At 41.1% G+C, this 14,833-nt stretch overlaps 1 protein-coding gene across 4 annotated transcripts in view; it reads right to left on the reverse strand.

The window, feature by feature from the left end:
• The window catches only part of RGS1 (regulator of G protein signaling 1), a 42,257-nt gene that overhangs the window by 7,446 nt on the left and 19,978 nt on the right, over positions 1–14,833 (reverse strand). For 3 of the 4 annotated variants that reach the window (XM_063613747.1, XM_063613750.1, XM_063613749.1), the window contains one exon: positions 10,105–10,387. The exons of the other annotated variant lie outside the window; for it this stretch is intronic. The gene's annotated coding sequence lies outside the window, so the exon portion shown is untranslated. The remainder of the gene's footprint in view (positions 1–10,104; positions 10,388–14,833) is intronic. 4 annotated transcript variants of the gene reach the window in all.

The following is a 14,833-nucleotide window of genomic DNA, read 5'->3' on the forward strand; positions in this document are numbered from 1 at the left end:
CAAAGATGAATGAATCTCTGTCTTAAGTGGTTCACTGTGTAGTGGGGCTGACAGATATTTGTGAGAGGTGCCATCAGAGAGGAATGTACAGAGAAAAGAACAGAGAGGAGTAATTACCTCTGGAAGTATGGGAAAGGAAGCAAAGTACTGCTGTCTTTACTATAAAATCAACATGTGTCTATTCTTTGCTTGTTTCTGCATTTGTATTTAGCATCCCTTGGAAAGTTCAAATGGCTGCAATGGAGAAACTGGTCTTTAGCAAGAGACCAGTTTTATGTTGAAGGATCATGGAAAAATGGATCCCATATGGACTCACAAAGCTTTGCAAACTTTCAAAAGGACTCTGAATGACTTTGTTGAATTAACATAACCACTCAGAGCTTTCTGGGTCTTCAAGGTTTATAGGTAAAGCTACTAAAAGCGTTTCAGCTAAATTTCATAGCGTTTATGTGAAAATTTGAAAAAGCTGCAACAAAAGTGATTTTAGAAGGATTTTTCTCTGTGTGTGTATAGAGGGTTGGTGAAAACTTTATATCATGTAGGAATGAAAAGATTAAACATTTTAGATTTGCTTATGATTTTGTTATGAAGAAATATGATGGGTTTTAATAAGAGCAAATATATGCAACACATTAAACTTCAATGATCTCAGTAAGTGCAACTGAGCAAGATAAGAATCTAGTTTCTTTTTCTCACTCTGCTCTTATCTTTCAGTCAACACTGACTGCCTCCTTTCTATAATTTGAGAATTTACAAGAAAATAGTATGTGGGACCTTCAGTGAACTGAGCTTATGAGATTCAATAAGCCTCATTCACCCTAAATCTAATTTTACCAGTTAAGTTCTTGATAATAGGCCCATGTTCCAAGACATTCTTGAAAGCACGGAGGAAATCTTTTGATAATATTATCTCTGGTATATTTATTCCATATTGGATTTATTTTCATTTAGTGTCACACTATCACTTATAATCCTTTCAACAAGAGAGAGTAGTTATGTCTGACTCTAGACTGTGCTTTGCAAATAAAATTTCGTAAGTATGGAAGGAGGTGCCTTATTCCCAAACCCAAATAAATGGAGAGCTATGCTAAATGAACACTGACGCATTATTTGGAGTTGGGATAGAATGTTCTGTTACATAACAATGACATAAATGCAAAAATGATGGAAGTGCTCAAATATCTGCATGTAGAGGATTTGGAAAGGAAGGTGATATAGTTTGGATCTGTGTTCTCTCTAAATTTCATGTTGAATTGTAATTCCCAATGTTTGAGATGGGGCTTGGTGGGAGGTGATTGGATCATGGGGGAGAATCCCTCATAGCTTGGTGCTGTCTTCACAATGGTGAGCAAGTTCTCTCGAGACCTGATTGTTTAAAAGAGTGCGGCCCCTGTCCCCCACAACTATCTCTCTTGCTCCTGCCATGTGAGACACCTGTTCCTCCTTCATCTTTTGCCATGATTGGAAGCTTCCTGAGGCCTCCCCAGAAGCAGATGACAGCTGTATGCTTCTTGTGCAAGCTACAGAACCGTGAGCCAATGAAACCACTTTTCTTTAAATAAATTACTTAGTCTTAGGTATTTCTTTATAGCAATACAAGAATGGCCTAGTACAGAAAATTGGTACTGAGAAGGGGGGAACTGTTATAAAGTTACTTGAAATGTGGAAGCGGCTTTGGAACTGGGTAACAAGCAGAGGTTGGAAGAGTTTGGAGGGCTCAGAAAAAGACGAGAAGATGATGGAAAATTTAGAATTTATTAGAGACTGGTTAAATGGTCATGATCAAAATGCTGATAGTGATATGGACAATGAAGTCCAGGCTGAGGAGGTCTCAGATGGCAATGAGGATCTTACCGGAAACTGGAGCAAAGTTCATGGATGTTATGCCTTAGCAAACAGCCTGGTTGCACTGTGCCCCTGCCCTAGGGACCTGTGGTAGTTTGAATTTCAGAGTGATGATTTAGAGTATCTGGCAGAAGAAATTTCTAAGCAGCAAAATGTTCAAGATGGGGCCTGGCTGCTTCTAACAACCTACCCTTATATGTAAAAGCAAAGAAATGACTTAAAGTTGGAAGTTCTATTTAAAAGGGAAGCAGAGAAAAAAAGTTTGGAAAATTTCCAGCCTAGCCATGTGACAGAATGAAAAAGCTTTTGTGGGAGAGGAATTCAAGCAGGCTGTGGAGCAACCATTTACTAGAGATTCTTGGAAAAGGGAGCCAAGTGCTAATATCCCAGACAATGGGGAAAAGGCCTCAAAGGCATTTCGAGGCCTTCAAGGGCAGTCCCTCCCATCACAGGCCTAGAGGCCTAGGAGAATGGTTTTGTGGGCTTGGCCCAGGGCTCCACTGCTAGGTACAGCCTCAGGACACTGCTGTCTGCATCCTGGTAGCTCTGGCTCCAGACTCAGCTTAAAGGGTCTCAGATACAGCTAGGGCTGCTGCCTCAGAGGATGCAAGCTCCAAAACTTGGCAGCTTCCATGTGTTGTTAAGCTTGTGGGCACAGAGAGTGCAAGAGTGAATGAGGCTTGGCAGCCTCCACCTAGATTTCAGAGGGTGTGCAAGAAAGCCTGGGTAGCCAGGCAGAAGCCTGCTTCAGGGGCAGAGTCCTCACAGAGAACCTCTACTAGGGCAATGTGGAGAGAAAATGTGGCTTTGGAGCCCCTATACACAGTCCCCACTGGGGCACTGATGGGTGGAGCTGTGAGGAGGGGCCCACCATCCTCCAGATCCCAGAATGGTAGAGCCACTGGCAGCTTCTACTCTGTGCCTGGAAAAGCCACAGGCTCTCAGTTCCAACATGTGAGAGCAGCTACTTGGGCTGCACCCTAAAAATCCACAGGGCATTGGGAGTCTACCCCTTGCTCCATTGTGCCTTCCATGTGGGGCATGGAGTCAAAGGAGATAATTTTGGAGCTTTAAGATTTAAAGACTGCCCTGCTGGGTTCTAGACTTTCATGGCGCATGTAGCCCCCTCTTTTGGCTGATTTTTCCCTTTTGGAATGAGAATGTTTACCTAATGCTTGTACCCCCATTGTGTCTTAGAAGTAAGTAACTTTTTTTTTATTTTATAGGCTCATAAGGGGAAGGGACTTGCCTTGTCTCGGATGAGACTTTGGACTTTGAATTTCTGAGTTAATGCTGAAATGTGTTAAGACTTTGGGGGACTGTTGGGAAGGGACACTTGTATTTTGCAATGTGAGAAGAAACTGAGGCTTGAGGGGCAAGGGGCAGAATTGATATAGTTTGGATATGTGTCCCCTCTAAATCTCTTGTTGAATTGTAATCTCCAGTGTTGGAGGTGGGACCTGGTAGGAGGTGATTGGCTCATGGTGTGTCTAGAATTGGTGGGTTCTTGGTCTCACTGACTTCAAGAATGAAGCCATGGACCCTCGCGGTGAGTGTTACAGCTCTTAAGGTGGCGCGTCTGGAGTTGTTCGTTCCTTCTGATGTTCGGATGTGTTCGGAGTTTCTTCCTTCTGGAAGTTTGTGGTCTCGCTGGCTCAGGAGTGAAGCTGCAGACCTTCGACCTTCGTGGTGAGTGTTACAGCTCTTAAGGCGGCATGTCTGGTGTTGTTCATTCCTCCTGGTGGGCTCGTGGTCTTGCTGGCTTCAGGAGTGAATCTGCAGACCTTCGCGGTGACTGTTACAGCTCATAAAAGCAGTGTGGACCCAAAGAGTGAGCAGTAGCAAGATTTATTGCAAAGAGCGAAAGAACAAAGCTTCCACAGTGTGGAAGGGGACCCGAGCGTGTTGCCACTGCTGGCTCGGGCAGCCTGCTTTTATTCTCTTATCTGGCCCCACCCACGTCCTGCTGATTGGTAGAGCTGAGTGGTCTGTTCTGACAGGGTGCTGATTGGTGCTTTTACCATCCCTGAGCTAGACATAAAAGTTCTCCACGTCCCCATCAGATCAGTTAGATACAGAGTGTCGACACAAAGGCTCTCCAAGGCCCCACCAGAGCAGCCAGACACAGAGTGTCGATTGGTGCATCCACAAACCTTGAGCTAGACACAGGGTGCTGATTGGTGTGTTTACAAACCTTGAGCTAGATACAGAGTGCCGATTGGTGTATTTACAATCCCTGAGCTAGACGTAAAGGTTCTCCAAGTCCCCACCAGAGTAGCTAGATACAGAGTGTTGATTGGTGCATTCACAGACCCTGAGCTAGACACAGGGTGCTGATTGGTGTATTTACAATCCCTGAGCTAGACATAAAGGTTCTCCACATCTCCACCAGACTCAGGAGCCCAGCTGGCTTCACCCAGTGGATCCCGCACCGGGGCTGCAGGTGGAGCTGCCTGCCAGTCCCACGCCGTGCGCTCGCACTCCTCAGCCCTTGGGTGGTCGATGGGACTGGGTGCCCTGGAGCAGGGGGTGGCACTCGTCGGGGAGGCTGGGGCTGCACAGGAGCCCATAGAGGGGGTGGGAGGCTCAGGCATGGTGGGCTGCAGGTCCTGAGCGCTGCCCCGCAGGAAGGTAGCTAAGGTCTGGTCAGAAATCGAGTGCAGCGCCGGTGGGCTGGCACTGCTGGGGGACCCAGTACACCCTCTGCAGCTGCTGGCCCGGGTGCTAAGTTCCTCATTGCCCGGGGCCGGCAGGGCCTGCCAGCTGCTCTGAGTGCAGGGCCCGCCAAGCCCACGCCCACCCGGCACTCCAGCTGGCCCGCAAGCGCTGCATGCAGCCGCGGTTCCTGCTTGCGCCTCTCCCTCCACACCTCCCCGCAAGCTGAGGGAGCCGGCTCCCGCCTTGGCCAGCCCAGAAAGGGGCTCCCACAGTGCAGCAGTGGGCTGAAGGGCTCCTCAAGTGCCACCAAAGTGGGAGCCCAGGCAGAGGAGGCACCGAGAGCAAGCGAGGGCTGTGAGGACTGCCAGCACGCTGTCACCTCTCAATGGGAGAGGATCTTCATGATGGTGAATGAGTTCTCTCAAGATCTGGTTGTTTAAAAGAGTGTGGCACCTTTCTCCCCACAACTCTCTCTCTCTTGCTCCTGCTGGCACCATGTGGGACACTTGCTCTCCTGTCACCTCCTGCCATGATTGGAAGCTTCCTGAGGCCTACTCAGAAGTAGATGCCAGTGCTATGCTTCCTGTATAGCCTGCAGAACCATGAGCCAATTAAATTTCTTTTTCAAAAAAATAAATTACTTAGTACCAGGTATTTCTTTATAGCAATGCAAGAATGGCCTAATACAGAGGTATGTTTTAAATATTAGAGAGCAACTTCAATAAATGACTGTTAACTTTCCAAGTTTCTAATAACACTATTCCAGTGATTTTATTTGCTTTTGCTCTTACTAAACATGGAGGTGGCTAACAATAGAGACTTATTTGCTTTGCTTTTCCTCATTAATTATATAAGTTTCTTAGAAAAATCTCTCAAGCTTTCCTGACATGTTCTGTTCTTTCCAAAACCATGCCAGTTATTGCTGACAAACACATTAACTCCACTTTCTTCATGTCCTTTCTAATGCTTTGCTTTTGTGTCTATTTACATGTATCTATATATATAAAGTGTATACATTTATATAATATGTGTATATAATATATATACCTATATATTTTATTAGTATTATTTTACTAAATATTGGTGTCAGACTTACCAGACATTTGTTTCTAGTAATAATCTTCCTACTTGAGAAAGTAGCTCTAAGTCAACAGGTAGTGTCCATGCTCAGCAGTATACTACTATTATTGTGAGTACAAATGGTCTGTGGTGTTCCACTGTTTTCTGTGTCTGTTCTGTTTTTTTTTATTAAGCCTTGTCTGCCATCTTATTTTTATTCTATTTTAAAAAATAAATGAAAGGCTTTGATTCTGTTGAATCCCAGTGACATGTTCATCTTGCTGCTTTGAAATCTCACATTTCAAAGGACTGTGAGTCAGTTCTCACAGCTATACCTTTTCCTGCTGTGTGAGTTTGATCAAATCAGCTAACTTCTTTTCAGTTTTCTTTGTGTAGAAGTCAAAGGCGATCATCAGCAACTTGCAGCTATGGTAGTGGCATGGGAAGATTTCCTTTTGAAATTCTATACTGATCAAAACTAGCCCCAGAGAAATTAAGATTTAGACAGAATTTGCCATAGCTAGGATGTTTTCCATTTTTCTTATGATGTTAGAGCTCTTTGCCTAGACTTCTTCCTAAAATTTAGTAAATTTGGCAATCCACCTATTCCGAATGCAGGGCCCCTCTTACCACTGCAACTCTGCATTCACTGGGCCAGTCTTCCAGATTACTTCTTTCCCTATCAATATTTACTTGTCTTGGATTTCGTTTTTTATTTAGTTAGTTGATTTCTATAAATTAATATGTTAATCAAATGTATAAATGTATGTTCAGATGTTAATATCACAGACTATTCCTTCCAACTCCAATTTAATTTTCCTGCTTTTTCTTAGATACTCATAGCTGGATATTGATCCCTCCCAACTGCAGATCTTATCCAGCTCCCTCCTGTTTTGGAGGCGTATTGAGTTGTCTGTTGTTTTAGATAGGATTTTCATAGTTGCAAGTGTTAGCAGCCCCATATTGACTATTAATTAGCTTAGGTAAATAGGAAGATAACTGGAATACCCTCAGGTACCTTAAGTAATAAATGGAAATGTTGAACAACTAACCCCTCAAAGATCAGCTAAGACTGAACTAGGGGGTAGGGGACTTAGAATGCTTGTAAATTGTGGATTTGCTATAGACCAGAGTCAGCTACAAACTGGGGAAACATGACTGTCAGCAACTTGTGAAGCTTATATTTTGCACTTCTAAAGGCAGCAGAATCCTGAAGTGTAAACAATCTCTTCTTACCCATGTTTTTTCCTCCTGTGTGTTTTGTCTTGCCTATTTTTTTTATTGTGTTATGAAAACAGAAAACCAGGGCAATATATTTGGTAGGAACTCAAAGATACAACAAACTCATAATCTTGTTTTATGTTTTGTTTCAGATGCTATGGAAGATCAGAAAATATAAATTTATGAACTGCTATAAACTGTTATTTTCTTTGTGAAGATCGGATAACTTTTGTCTTCTCTTTGTAGTCACTGCAACATTTTAAGTTCTATTTCATCTGAAGTTGATATTTCATTTGTGACTTTGTGGCTTATCCCCATACTGGTTCTCTTAAGACCAGGCTCTTAGTTGCAACAGGAAGATCTTAACTTACCAAAAACAGTGTATAGAAATATTAAGAGCCCTATTTTGTGTGGGAGTTTGTTCCATTTTTCTAGCCTGGGGTTTTTTTTTCTCACATTTTGCTTAGGCAAGGTTGAGGCGTCTCTGTTGCCCCATGTGAAAGAGTGAGCAATACAGACAAAGTGTGGCAATTAGTAATGCTTGCACTAAATGAGAGCAGGAGGTTGATATGTTCACGAAAGCAGGGAAGTGAGGCCAGAATGGGATAAGGATTGGAGATGTCATGGTGGGGCTGAGAATGTCTGGACAATCTCTGAAACTGATCTGTCCCTCTCCTGACTTCATTGTTCACTGTAGAACAACTGTTCATTGATTCTCAACAAGAGTGAAACCACTGCAGAATACAGCAGTTGTATCAGGAATTACGTGACCCTCTTCAATCCTGGAAATCACATTCTTTAACCTTGTAGATGGTCATGTTTCATAATTTATCTTTCATATTTTTAGATGAATCATTATACACCATTCATGGAAAATTAAAAGCTGCTGAGAAGACCTAAAAATTATCAGTCCATTAGGATTTTCCCCCTTTATACAGAATTTCCCTTGATTTGGGGCAGTTTCCAAGACAGTAGAATAACACCATAGAAAATGTCACAATTTCACTTCTCTTTTATGAGAAAATGTGTGTGTTTTACACAAAAGATCACTTCGGAAGTAATCATGAAATAGATTTGAAACATTGAGGCTTTCTCTCTCTTTGTCTCTCTCTCTCTGCCTCTTTCTCTCTCTCTTCTTTTTGGCAGAAACCATACCCAGCTTTCAAATCAAATATCAGTGGGTCTAGAGAACTAAGGCCTGGGAAGCTGTGGATAGCTCTAAAACCATTTGATTGCACAACTGCTATGAGATGAGGGTATGACAAAGGTGTTTGTAATCTCATAGAAAGTTGAATAAAAGTACCTATGATTACATCAAATTAAAGTCTATTTTAGCCATGCCTAATCCAATATAACACTCGATATTAACCAATGGTTAACCAATAATTAACCAATGGTTGAAACTATGCCCAGCACTATGTAGTAAGAAGGACATTATCCAGGCTTTTTTCTTTCACAGAAACACTGTTCAATCTCCTCTTTCTACTTCTTTAATATGCCTTTTCTGCCAAAACCCTTGTATTTTTGTACCTGAACTATTTTTCTTCTTTCCTCTTCCTTCCCTCCCCCACCCTCCCTCCTTCCCTCCCTCCCTCCCTCCCCTCCCTCCCTCCCTCCCTTCCTTCCTTCCTTCTTTCCTTCCTTCCTTCCTCCCTCCCTCCCTCCCCCGCTCCTCTTTCTTTCTTCCTTCTGCGGCTCTCCCTCCCTCTCTTTCCTTCCTTTCCTAGACAATTTCACTGTGAAACCTTTACCTTTGTTAACAGTCTACCTTTGTGAAATTAGAAGAAAAAATAGATCACCTCAATGAGTAGTTAAACTCTTGGGGCTTCTGAGGACTGTCTCCCATGGTCAAGTACAATCTATAATCTTTCAGTCATAATCTACAAACAAAGCAATATTTTTCTGAACAAATGTTTCACATTATTTTAACAGATCAGAACAAGGAATGACTTTGTTGAGACATATTTAAGGGAAATTGAAACTAAGGTTAGTTTTTATATGCTAAGAATTAGAGTTCAGTAGGAAAAAACTAAGGTGTTTTCAAAACATTTTTAAAGTATATTTTTGAGCAGGGGTCATTTTTGGATAAAAATTCAATACCCCAACAGGAGAGGCCTCTCCAAACAGGTTCCAGATGCTAATGTCATTGTCTCTTTATTAAGTTAATAGACATGAAAAAATACTTGTTTTTAAACATGTATTTTTGGAAGACCTCTCAATTTTACCCAAAGTAAAAAATCAAAATTCTTATAATGGTCTGTGGGACCTGACATGATTTAATTCCTGACTCCTCTGGCCTATGCATTGTTTACTCTTCTCTCCCCTCATTCACCTCCAGCCCCACTGGCCCCCCTGGCTGCTTCTCAACCTGTCAGGCTCATTCTTGCCTTTGGGATATTCCTTTTGCCTGGAATATCCCCAGATATCTACTTGGCCAGTTCCTTCACTTCCTTCACGTTTTTGGTCAGATGCTGTCTTGTCAATGAGGCCTTCTGTAACGACTGTAATTAGAATTGCAATTGGCCCTCTCCTTATTCTGTTACCATCTATCTTCATCTGCTTTCCCCCTCATTCTACTTAATAACTTCTAACCCACTGTTTAATTCAATATATTATGTTTATGTTAGTTTTCTGCCTCTTCCCCATTACAGTGAAGAATCTATGAGGACAACGATCTTTCTCTGTTTTGCTCAAATGTCTGGAATAGTACCTGGCCTATAGAAGGTACTAAAAAATCATGTTGAATAAAGGGGTTAAGGGCTGGGGCTTACATTAATTTGTTCAACGATTCAACAAACATTTAGTAAATGCTTATTGTCTGCTAGTCACTCTGCTAGATAAAAGAATCCAGAGGTGAGTCTTATTTTGAAGAGAGAAAAATGAATGAAAAAACCAAAACAACAACAACAAAAAACATGTATTATGTACAATTCTGGGCATTCTGGGAGGACATAAGGTGGTGCGTAACCCAGTACAGGAAGGGTCATAAAGGATTCATTAATTTTATTTACTCAACAAATAATACTTCCTATGTGCTAATTATGCTTCCAGGCACTTTAAAAGAGGGCATGTTCAACCAGCTTGTGTTCTTTGCCCTTTGCCCTTTCCCCTACTTCCCTCTGTCTGAGCAGCCATCTTGCCTACCATGTGGTTTCAAAAGGGCAAATGCCAGAGGCCAAGGCTAGCTGAACAGAAATATAGAAAGATTTGAGTTCCTGATGAAATCATGAAGCCATAGTTCCAGCTTGATTGGCTGATCTTCAGACTTCTTGTACATGAGAAAAGAAAGGATCAAACTTTTACCACTATGATTTGACTTACCATCTTTGAGAGGTATTGTTTGGCACCCAGCAATAAAAGGAAGGAAATCAGCATATCTTAAATTATCTCCACTCTTCTCTGTCCAGTTTTAGTTAGTTGGAGCATCATTTCTGTAGGATTGGAATATGAAGGGTTGAGGCAATGAAAAGCCTGCCCAGTTTTTTTTCTAATTTCTTCCTCCAGCAATTGTGCACGCAGGCTTCTTTCCACAAAGTCAGCAAGGGGCAGCCGAGTGGAGTGATGGAGATTTCATTCAGCTTTTTAAGGCAAGGCCTCTACCCTCCTGTGCAGCAAAAGCACAAAGCAGTTATCCTACATAGAAATCTCTCGGCGTGTTTGGAACTATTTTGTTTTATTTTATTTTTAGAGACAGGATCTGGCCCTGTCACTCAGGCTGAAGTGCACTGGGCACGATCACAGCTGACTATAGCCCTGAACTCCTGGGCTCAAGGGATCCTCCTACCTCAGCCTTCTGAGTAGCTAGGATTACAGGCACATGCTACCATTCCTTGTTATTATTATTATTTTTTAGACTTGTATTGATATGGTTTTGATTGTTGCCCAGGCTGGTCTTGAACTCCTGGCCACAGGTGATCCTCCTGCTTCCTTCATCTCCCACAGTTCTGGGAATACAGGCATGAGCAACCACACCAAGGTAGGACTAGTCTAGATTCTAATACAACATCAACCCATGTGCCCCACAAAGGCTCTGCTGATACCTATTTTCCCTTGTAGAGTTTTATCTGCATAGTCTAAAACCCCACTTTCTGCCTGTGCCTGCATGTGGCTAATGTTTCCAGAAAAGAAAATGTCAGTGATCTAAGCCCACCTATGGAGGGATCTTCCCTTTTTGAATTTTAATTCATCTAATTTTCTTTGCTTCTCTAGCTGTCTGATGTCCTCAACAATATGACATTTTGGTAATTAGTTTGTTTTAATTTTCCAAGTCCTACCACTTCCTCTTATATCCTTCTCAGAAACAGTATTCTGAACTGATAGATTTAGTGAAAGTTTGGATATATTCTGGGATTCTAAACTGAAGTGATTTTCTCTTGAAAGAAAATCACTTCCCCTGGAAGAAGGATATGCAGGCAGCACTCTGTTGTAGCTCTGACAGGCAATAGAGTCTTTACTATTATACTGTTATTTTGAAAAAAGCACTGCTTACTGTTTCCATATTACTTGCAGTGTTTTTTAGAAGATGTGGAAACAATACAGTCATGCTTAAATAGAACAAATGTAAAAAAGAAGGCAAGCAAAGATTACAGAAAAGTCAGCCTGGGTGTCATGTTGAGCTTACCTTTCCATCCACATGCTAAGGACCCAGGTCACATGTGTCTGGCTATTACAATTCACTTTTTTCTCATACACCCCTACCAGATCCAGAGAAAATGGATCATATTGAGCAGTCTGACTAGGAAGACGATAGAACTTCATTTTTAGAGCAATCTTATGAGGTATGCATAATTACTCACATCTTAGATAAGGAAATGGAGGCTCAAAGGGATAAAGAAACTTACCTAAGATCACATAGCAAATACATGGTGGTTAATAGAGAACAGAGAATTTTCCTCGCCGATGATCAGGCTCTGCCTGCTTTTGTTTCTCTGAACCGCAGTATAGCCCTGTCTTGAGAAACTGTCTTTCTTCCCTTTGCTAGTGGTCTAATCCATTGTGTCTGCTCCTAGCTCTGACTTCATCCCCCCAGCTCTCTGGAGGCCTGGTTGTGCCTTCCCTCCTGCAAGGCCTTATTGGAGGAAAAAGTCTCCATTTCCCTTAGTTCCACTTTCATTTGTACCCTTTTCCTCTTTAAAGGAAAGCAAGTAGAAAAAAATCACCATTAACATTTCAAGAACAAAAGAAACCCAAATCTCCTACCTGAAGCATTTTTTTCCTTTTTGTTTTGTGTGATAGGACATTTTATATTCCAGTAGTTAAGATTTCTCTTTTAATCTATACAATTTTAGGTTTTCATATCTTGTGGCTCTGTCTCTAATTTTCTTTTTAATTATGGCAAATGGGACACACAGATACACACACGCTCTGTCCTCTCTTTTGGAGTTTTGTCACCTCAAGTCATTCAAAACAGAAAGATGGATATCTCTTATAGGAACTATATTGATTAGAGTGCTATGATATCCTGGGCTTGTAACATAATCAAAAATGAGCCTTGACTCACTCTATAAAATTGGGAAAATATTACCTGACCTTTTTTTCCCTCAGTGATAAAATTAGGAGAAATGGTATCTATGTGGAATTCAACTTTTAAGAGGAACATTTTATGAAAATAGCCTGTTGCTAGAATGTGTTATTTATGAATATGCTTATTAAATATATATTTATAAAATGATTATATATATTATTTATGTTTCAGCTTCTTTTAAAAACTAAAACCAAAACTTTCCAGAATTAGATATACTAGTCCTTGTACATTAGTTCTGTTCTTCCTCCAACTGTGCAAAAACTCTTCATATTGCTTCATATTGACGAAGATAAAGAGAAATGCTGCAGTGTGGGTTGACCAGAAGCCAACTCAGAGAAAGAGATTTGTGTGCAGGAAGTTTATTGGGCATGCATTTTGAGTTCAATACCTGTGGGGGATGAAGGTCGGTGAAATAGGACAGAGAGAGAAATTGGGCTGAGCTGCAGTCACAAGGGCCTCAGTCAATCCTGCGGTCATCATTGAACCTAGGCCTGCCCTTCAGACTTTATCCACCTTGAATCAAGGCGACTGTGCCTTTAAATCATTTGCTGACTAGTTATGGGATGCAAGCTGCCCCAACAAAGGTGCTGGGACCTTAGGGGAGGTAGGTCCTTTCAGCTGTGCTTAGCTAAGAGGTGTTGGTTGACAACAGTTTCAGCAACTGGGGAATGAATGCTGCAGTCCTGAAGTGAGGGAATCTGGGTGGCACAGCAGAGCAATCACTACGATTAAGACATTAATCAACAGTGCAGATTACATTCTTCATTATGTTTATATTTATTTCTATTAGATGACTCCTGAAATTGCCTTTTTTTTTTTTTTGAGGTAGAGTCTCGCTCTGTCACCCAGGCTGGAGTGCAGTGCCATGATCTCGGCTCACTGCAACCTCCACCTCCTGGGTTCAAGTGATTCTCCTGTCTCAGCCTCCTGAGTAGCTGGGATTACAGGCACGCTATCACGCCTGGCTAATATTCTTTTGTATTTTTAGTAGAGATGGGGTTTCACCATGTTGATCAGGCTGGTCTCAAACTCCTGACATTGTCATCCGCCTGCTTTGGGCTTCCAAAGTGCTGGGATTACAGGCGTGAGCCACTGCGCGCGGCCGGAATTGCCAGTTTTATAGTAAAAATTTGTTGAATATTGACAATTTATATGGTACACAATCTAATTATGTAATTTATTTTCAGGAGTTTGTGTGAAAGCATACAGCAATAGAAAAATAGTGAGTAGAGAATGTAGGAGCAGATAGAATAGGTGGTTTTACTAGTTTCTATTGATGCTATCATAGAGCAGTCCATATTTCCAAAAACAAATTTTATCTTTTTAAAGAAGAAGCTTTCAGTTTTCTTGATTTTCTATTTCCTATTTTATTGGTTTCTGCTCTGATTTTTATTTCATTTTTTCTGCTAAGTTTAGGTTTTATTTGCTTTTCTTTTTCTGCTTTCTTGAGGTGAAAGCTGAGATAATTGAATTAAGACATTTCTTGTTTTCTAGCATAGATATTTAGTGCTATGAATTCCCTTTAAGTACTACTTAAGCAACATCCCATAAATTTTGATATGTTGTGTTTTCATTTTTACTTAGTTCAAAATACACCTTAACTTCCTTTTTGATTTCTTTGACCCATAGATTACTTAGTAATGTGTTATTTAGTTTCCATATACTTGGAGATTTTTTCAAAGATCTTTTTGTTTCTGAGTTTCAATTTAATCCTATTAAGATACAGAGAACATACTCTGTATGGCTTGGATCTCAATATATTTAAAACGTATTGATACACTTTACGGCCCAAAATATGTTCTGTTTTCCTAAATGATCTATGTGCACTTGGAAGGGGTGTGCAGGCCTATCTTCTCTAATTGCACTTCACTTTATTCCACTTCATAGATAGTCTAGTTTTTACAAACTGAAGGTTTGTGGCAACCCTGCATTAAGCAAGTCTATCTGTGCCTTTTTTGAACTGCATGTGTTTACTTCATGTCTCTGTGTCCCGTTTTGGTAATGTTCAAAATATTTTAACATTTCATTATTATTATATCTGTTATGGTGATCTGTGACCAGTGATGTTTGATTTTACTATCATCGTTGTTTTGGAATGCTACTAACCTCACCCATATCAGATAGTGAACTTAATTGATAAATGTTATTTGTGTTTTGGCTGCTGTACTGCTGGCCATTCCCCATCTCTCTCTCTTTCTTCAGGCCTTCCTATTTCCTGACACACAACAATGTTAAAATTAGGCCAGTTAATAACCCCAAAATGGCCTCTAAATATTCAACTGAAGGGAAGAGTCACATGAGTCTCACCTTAAATTAAAAGTTAGAAACGACTGGGCTTAGTGAGGAAGGAATCATGAGATGCAGCAATTCAGTCATATATTCAGGCTCCAATTCTATTTCTAGTTCTCTTGCTATTTGCACCACATCCGCAGTGACTCAACTTCTTCCAAACGCCTGTTATTACTGGTCTTTTGACCTCCTCTCATGAATCACAGATGTTCTCAATGGCATCTGGAATAGTGAATC

The sequence above is a fragment of the Symphalangus syndactylus genome, chromosome 19, assembly GCF_028878055.3.
Source record: "Symphalangus syndactylus isolate Jambi chromosome 19, NHGRI_mSymSyn1-v2.1_pri, whole genome shotgun sequence".
In the NCBI taxonomy this organism is placed as follows: Eukaryota; Metazoa; Chordata; class Mammalia; order Primates; family Hylobatidae; genus Symphalangus; species Symphalangus syndactylus.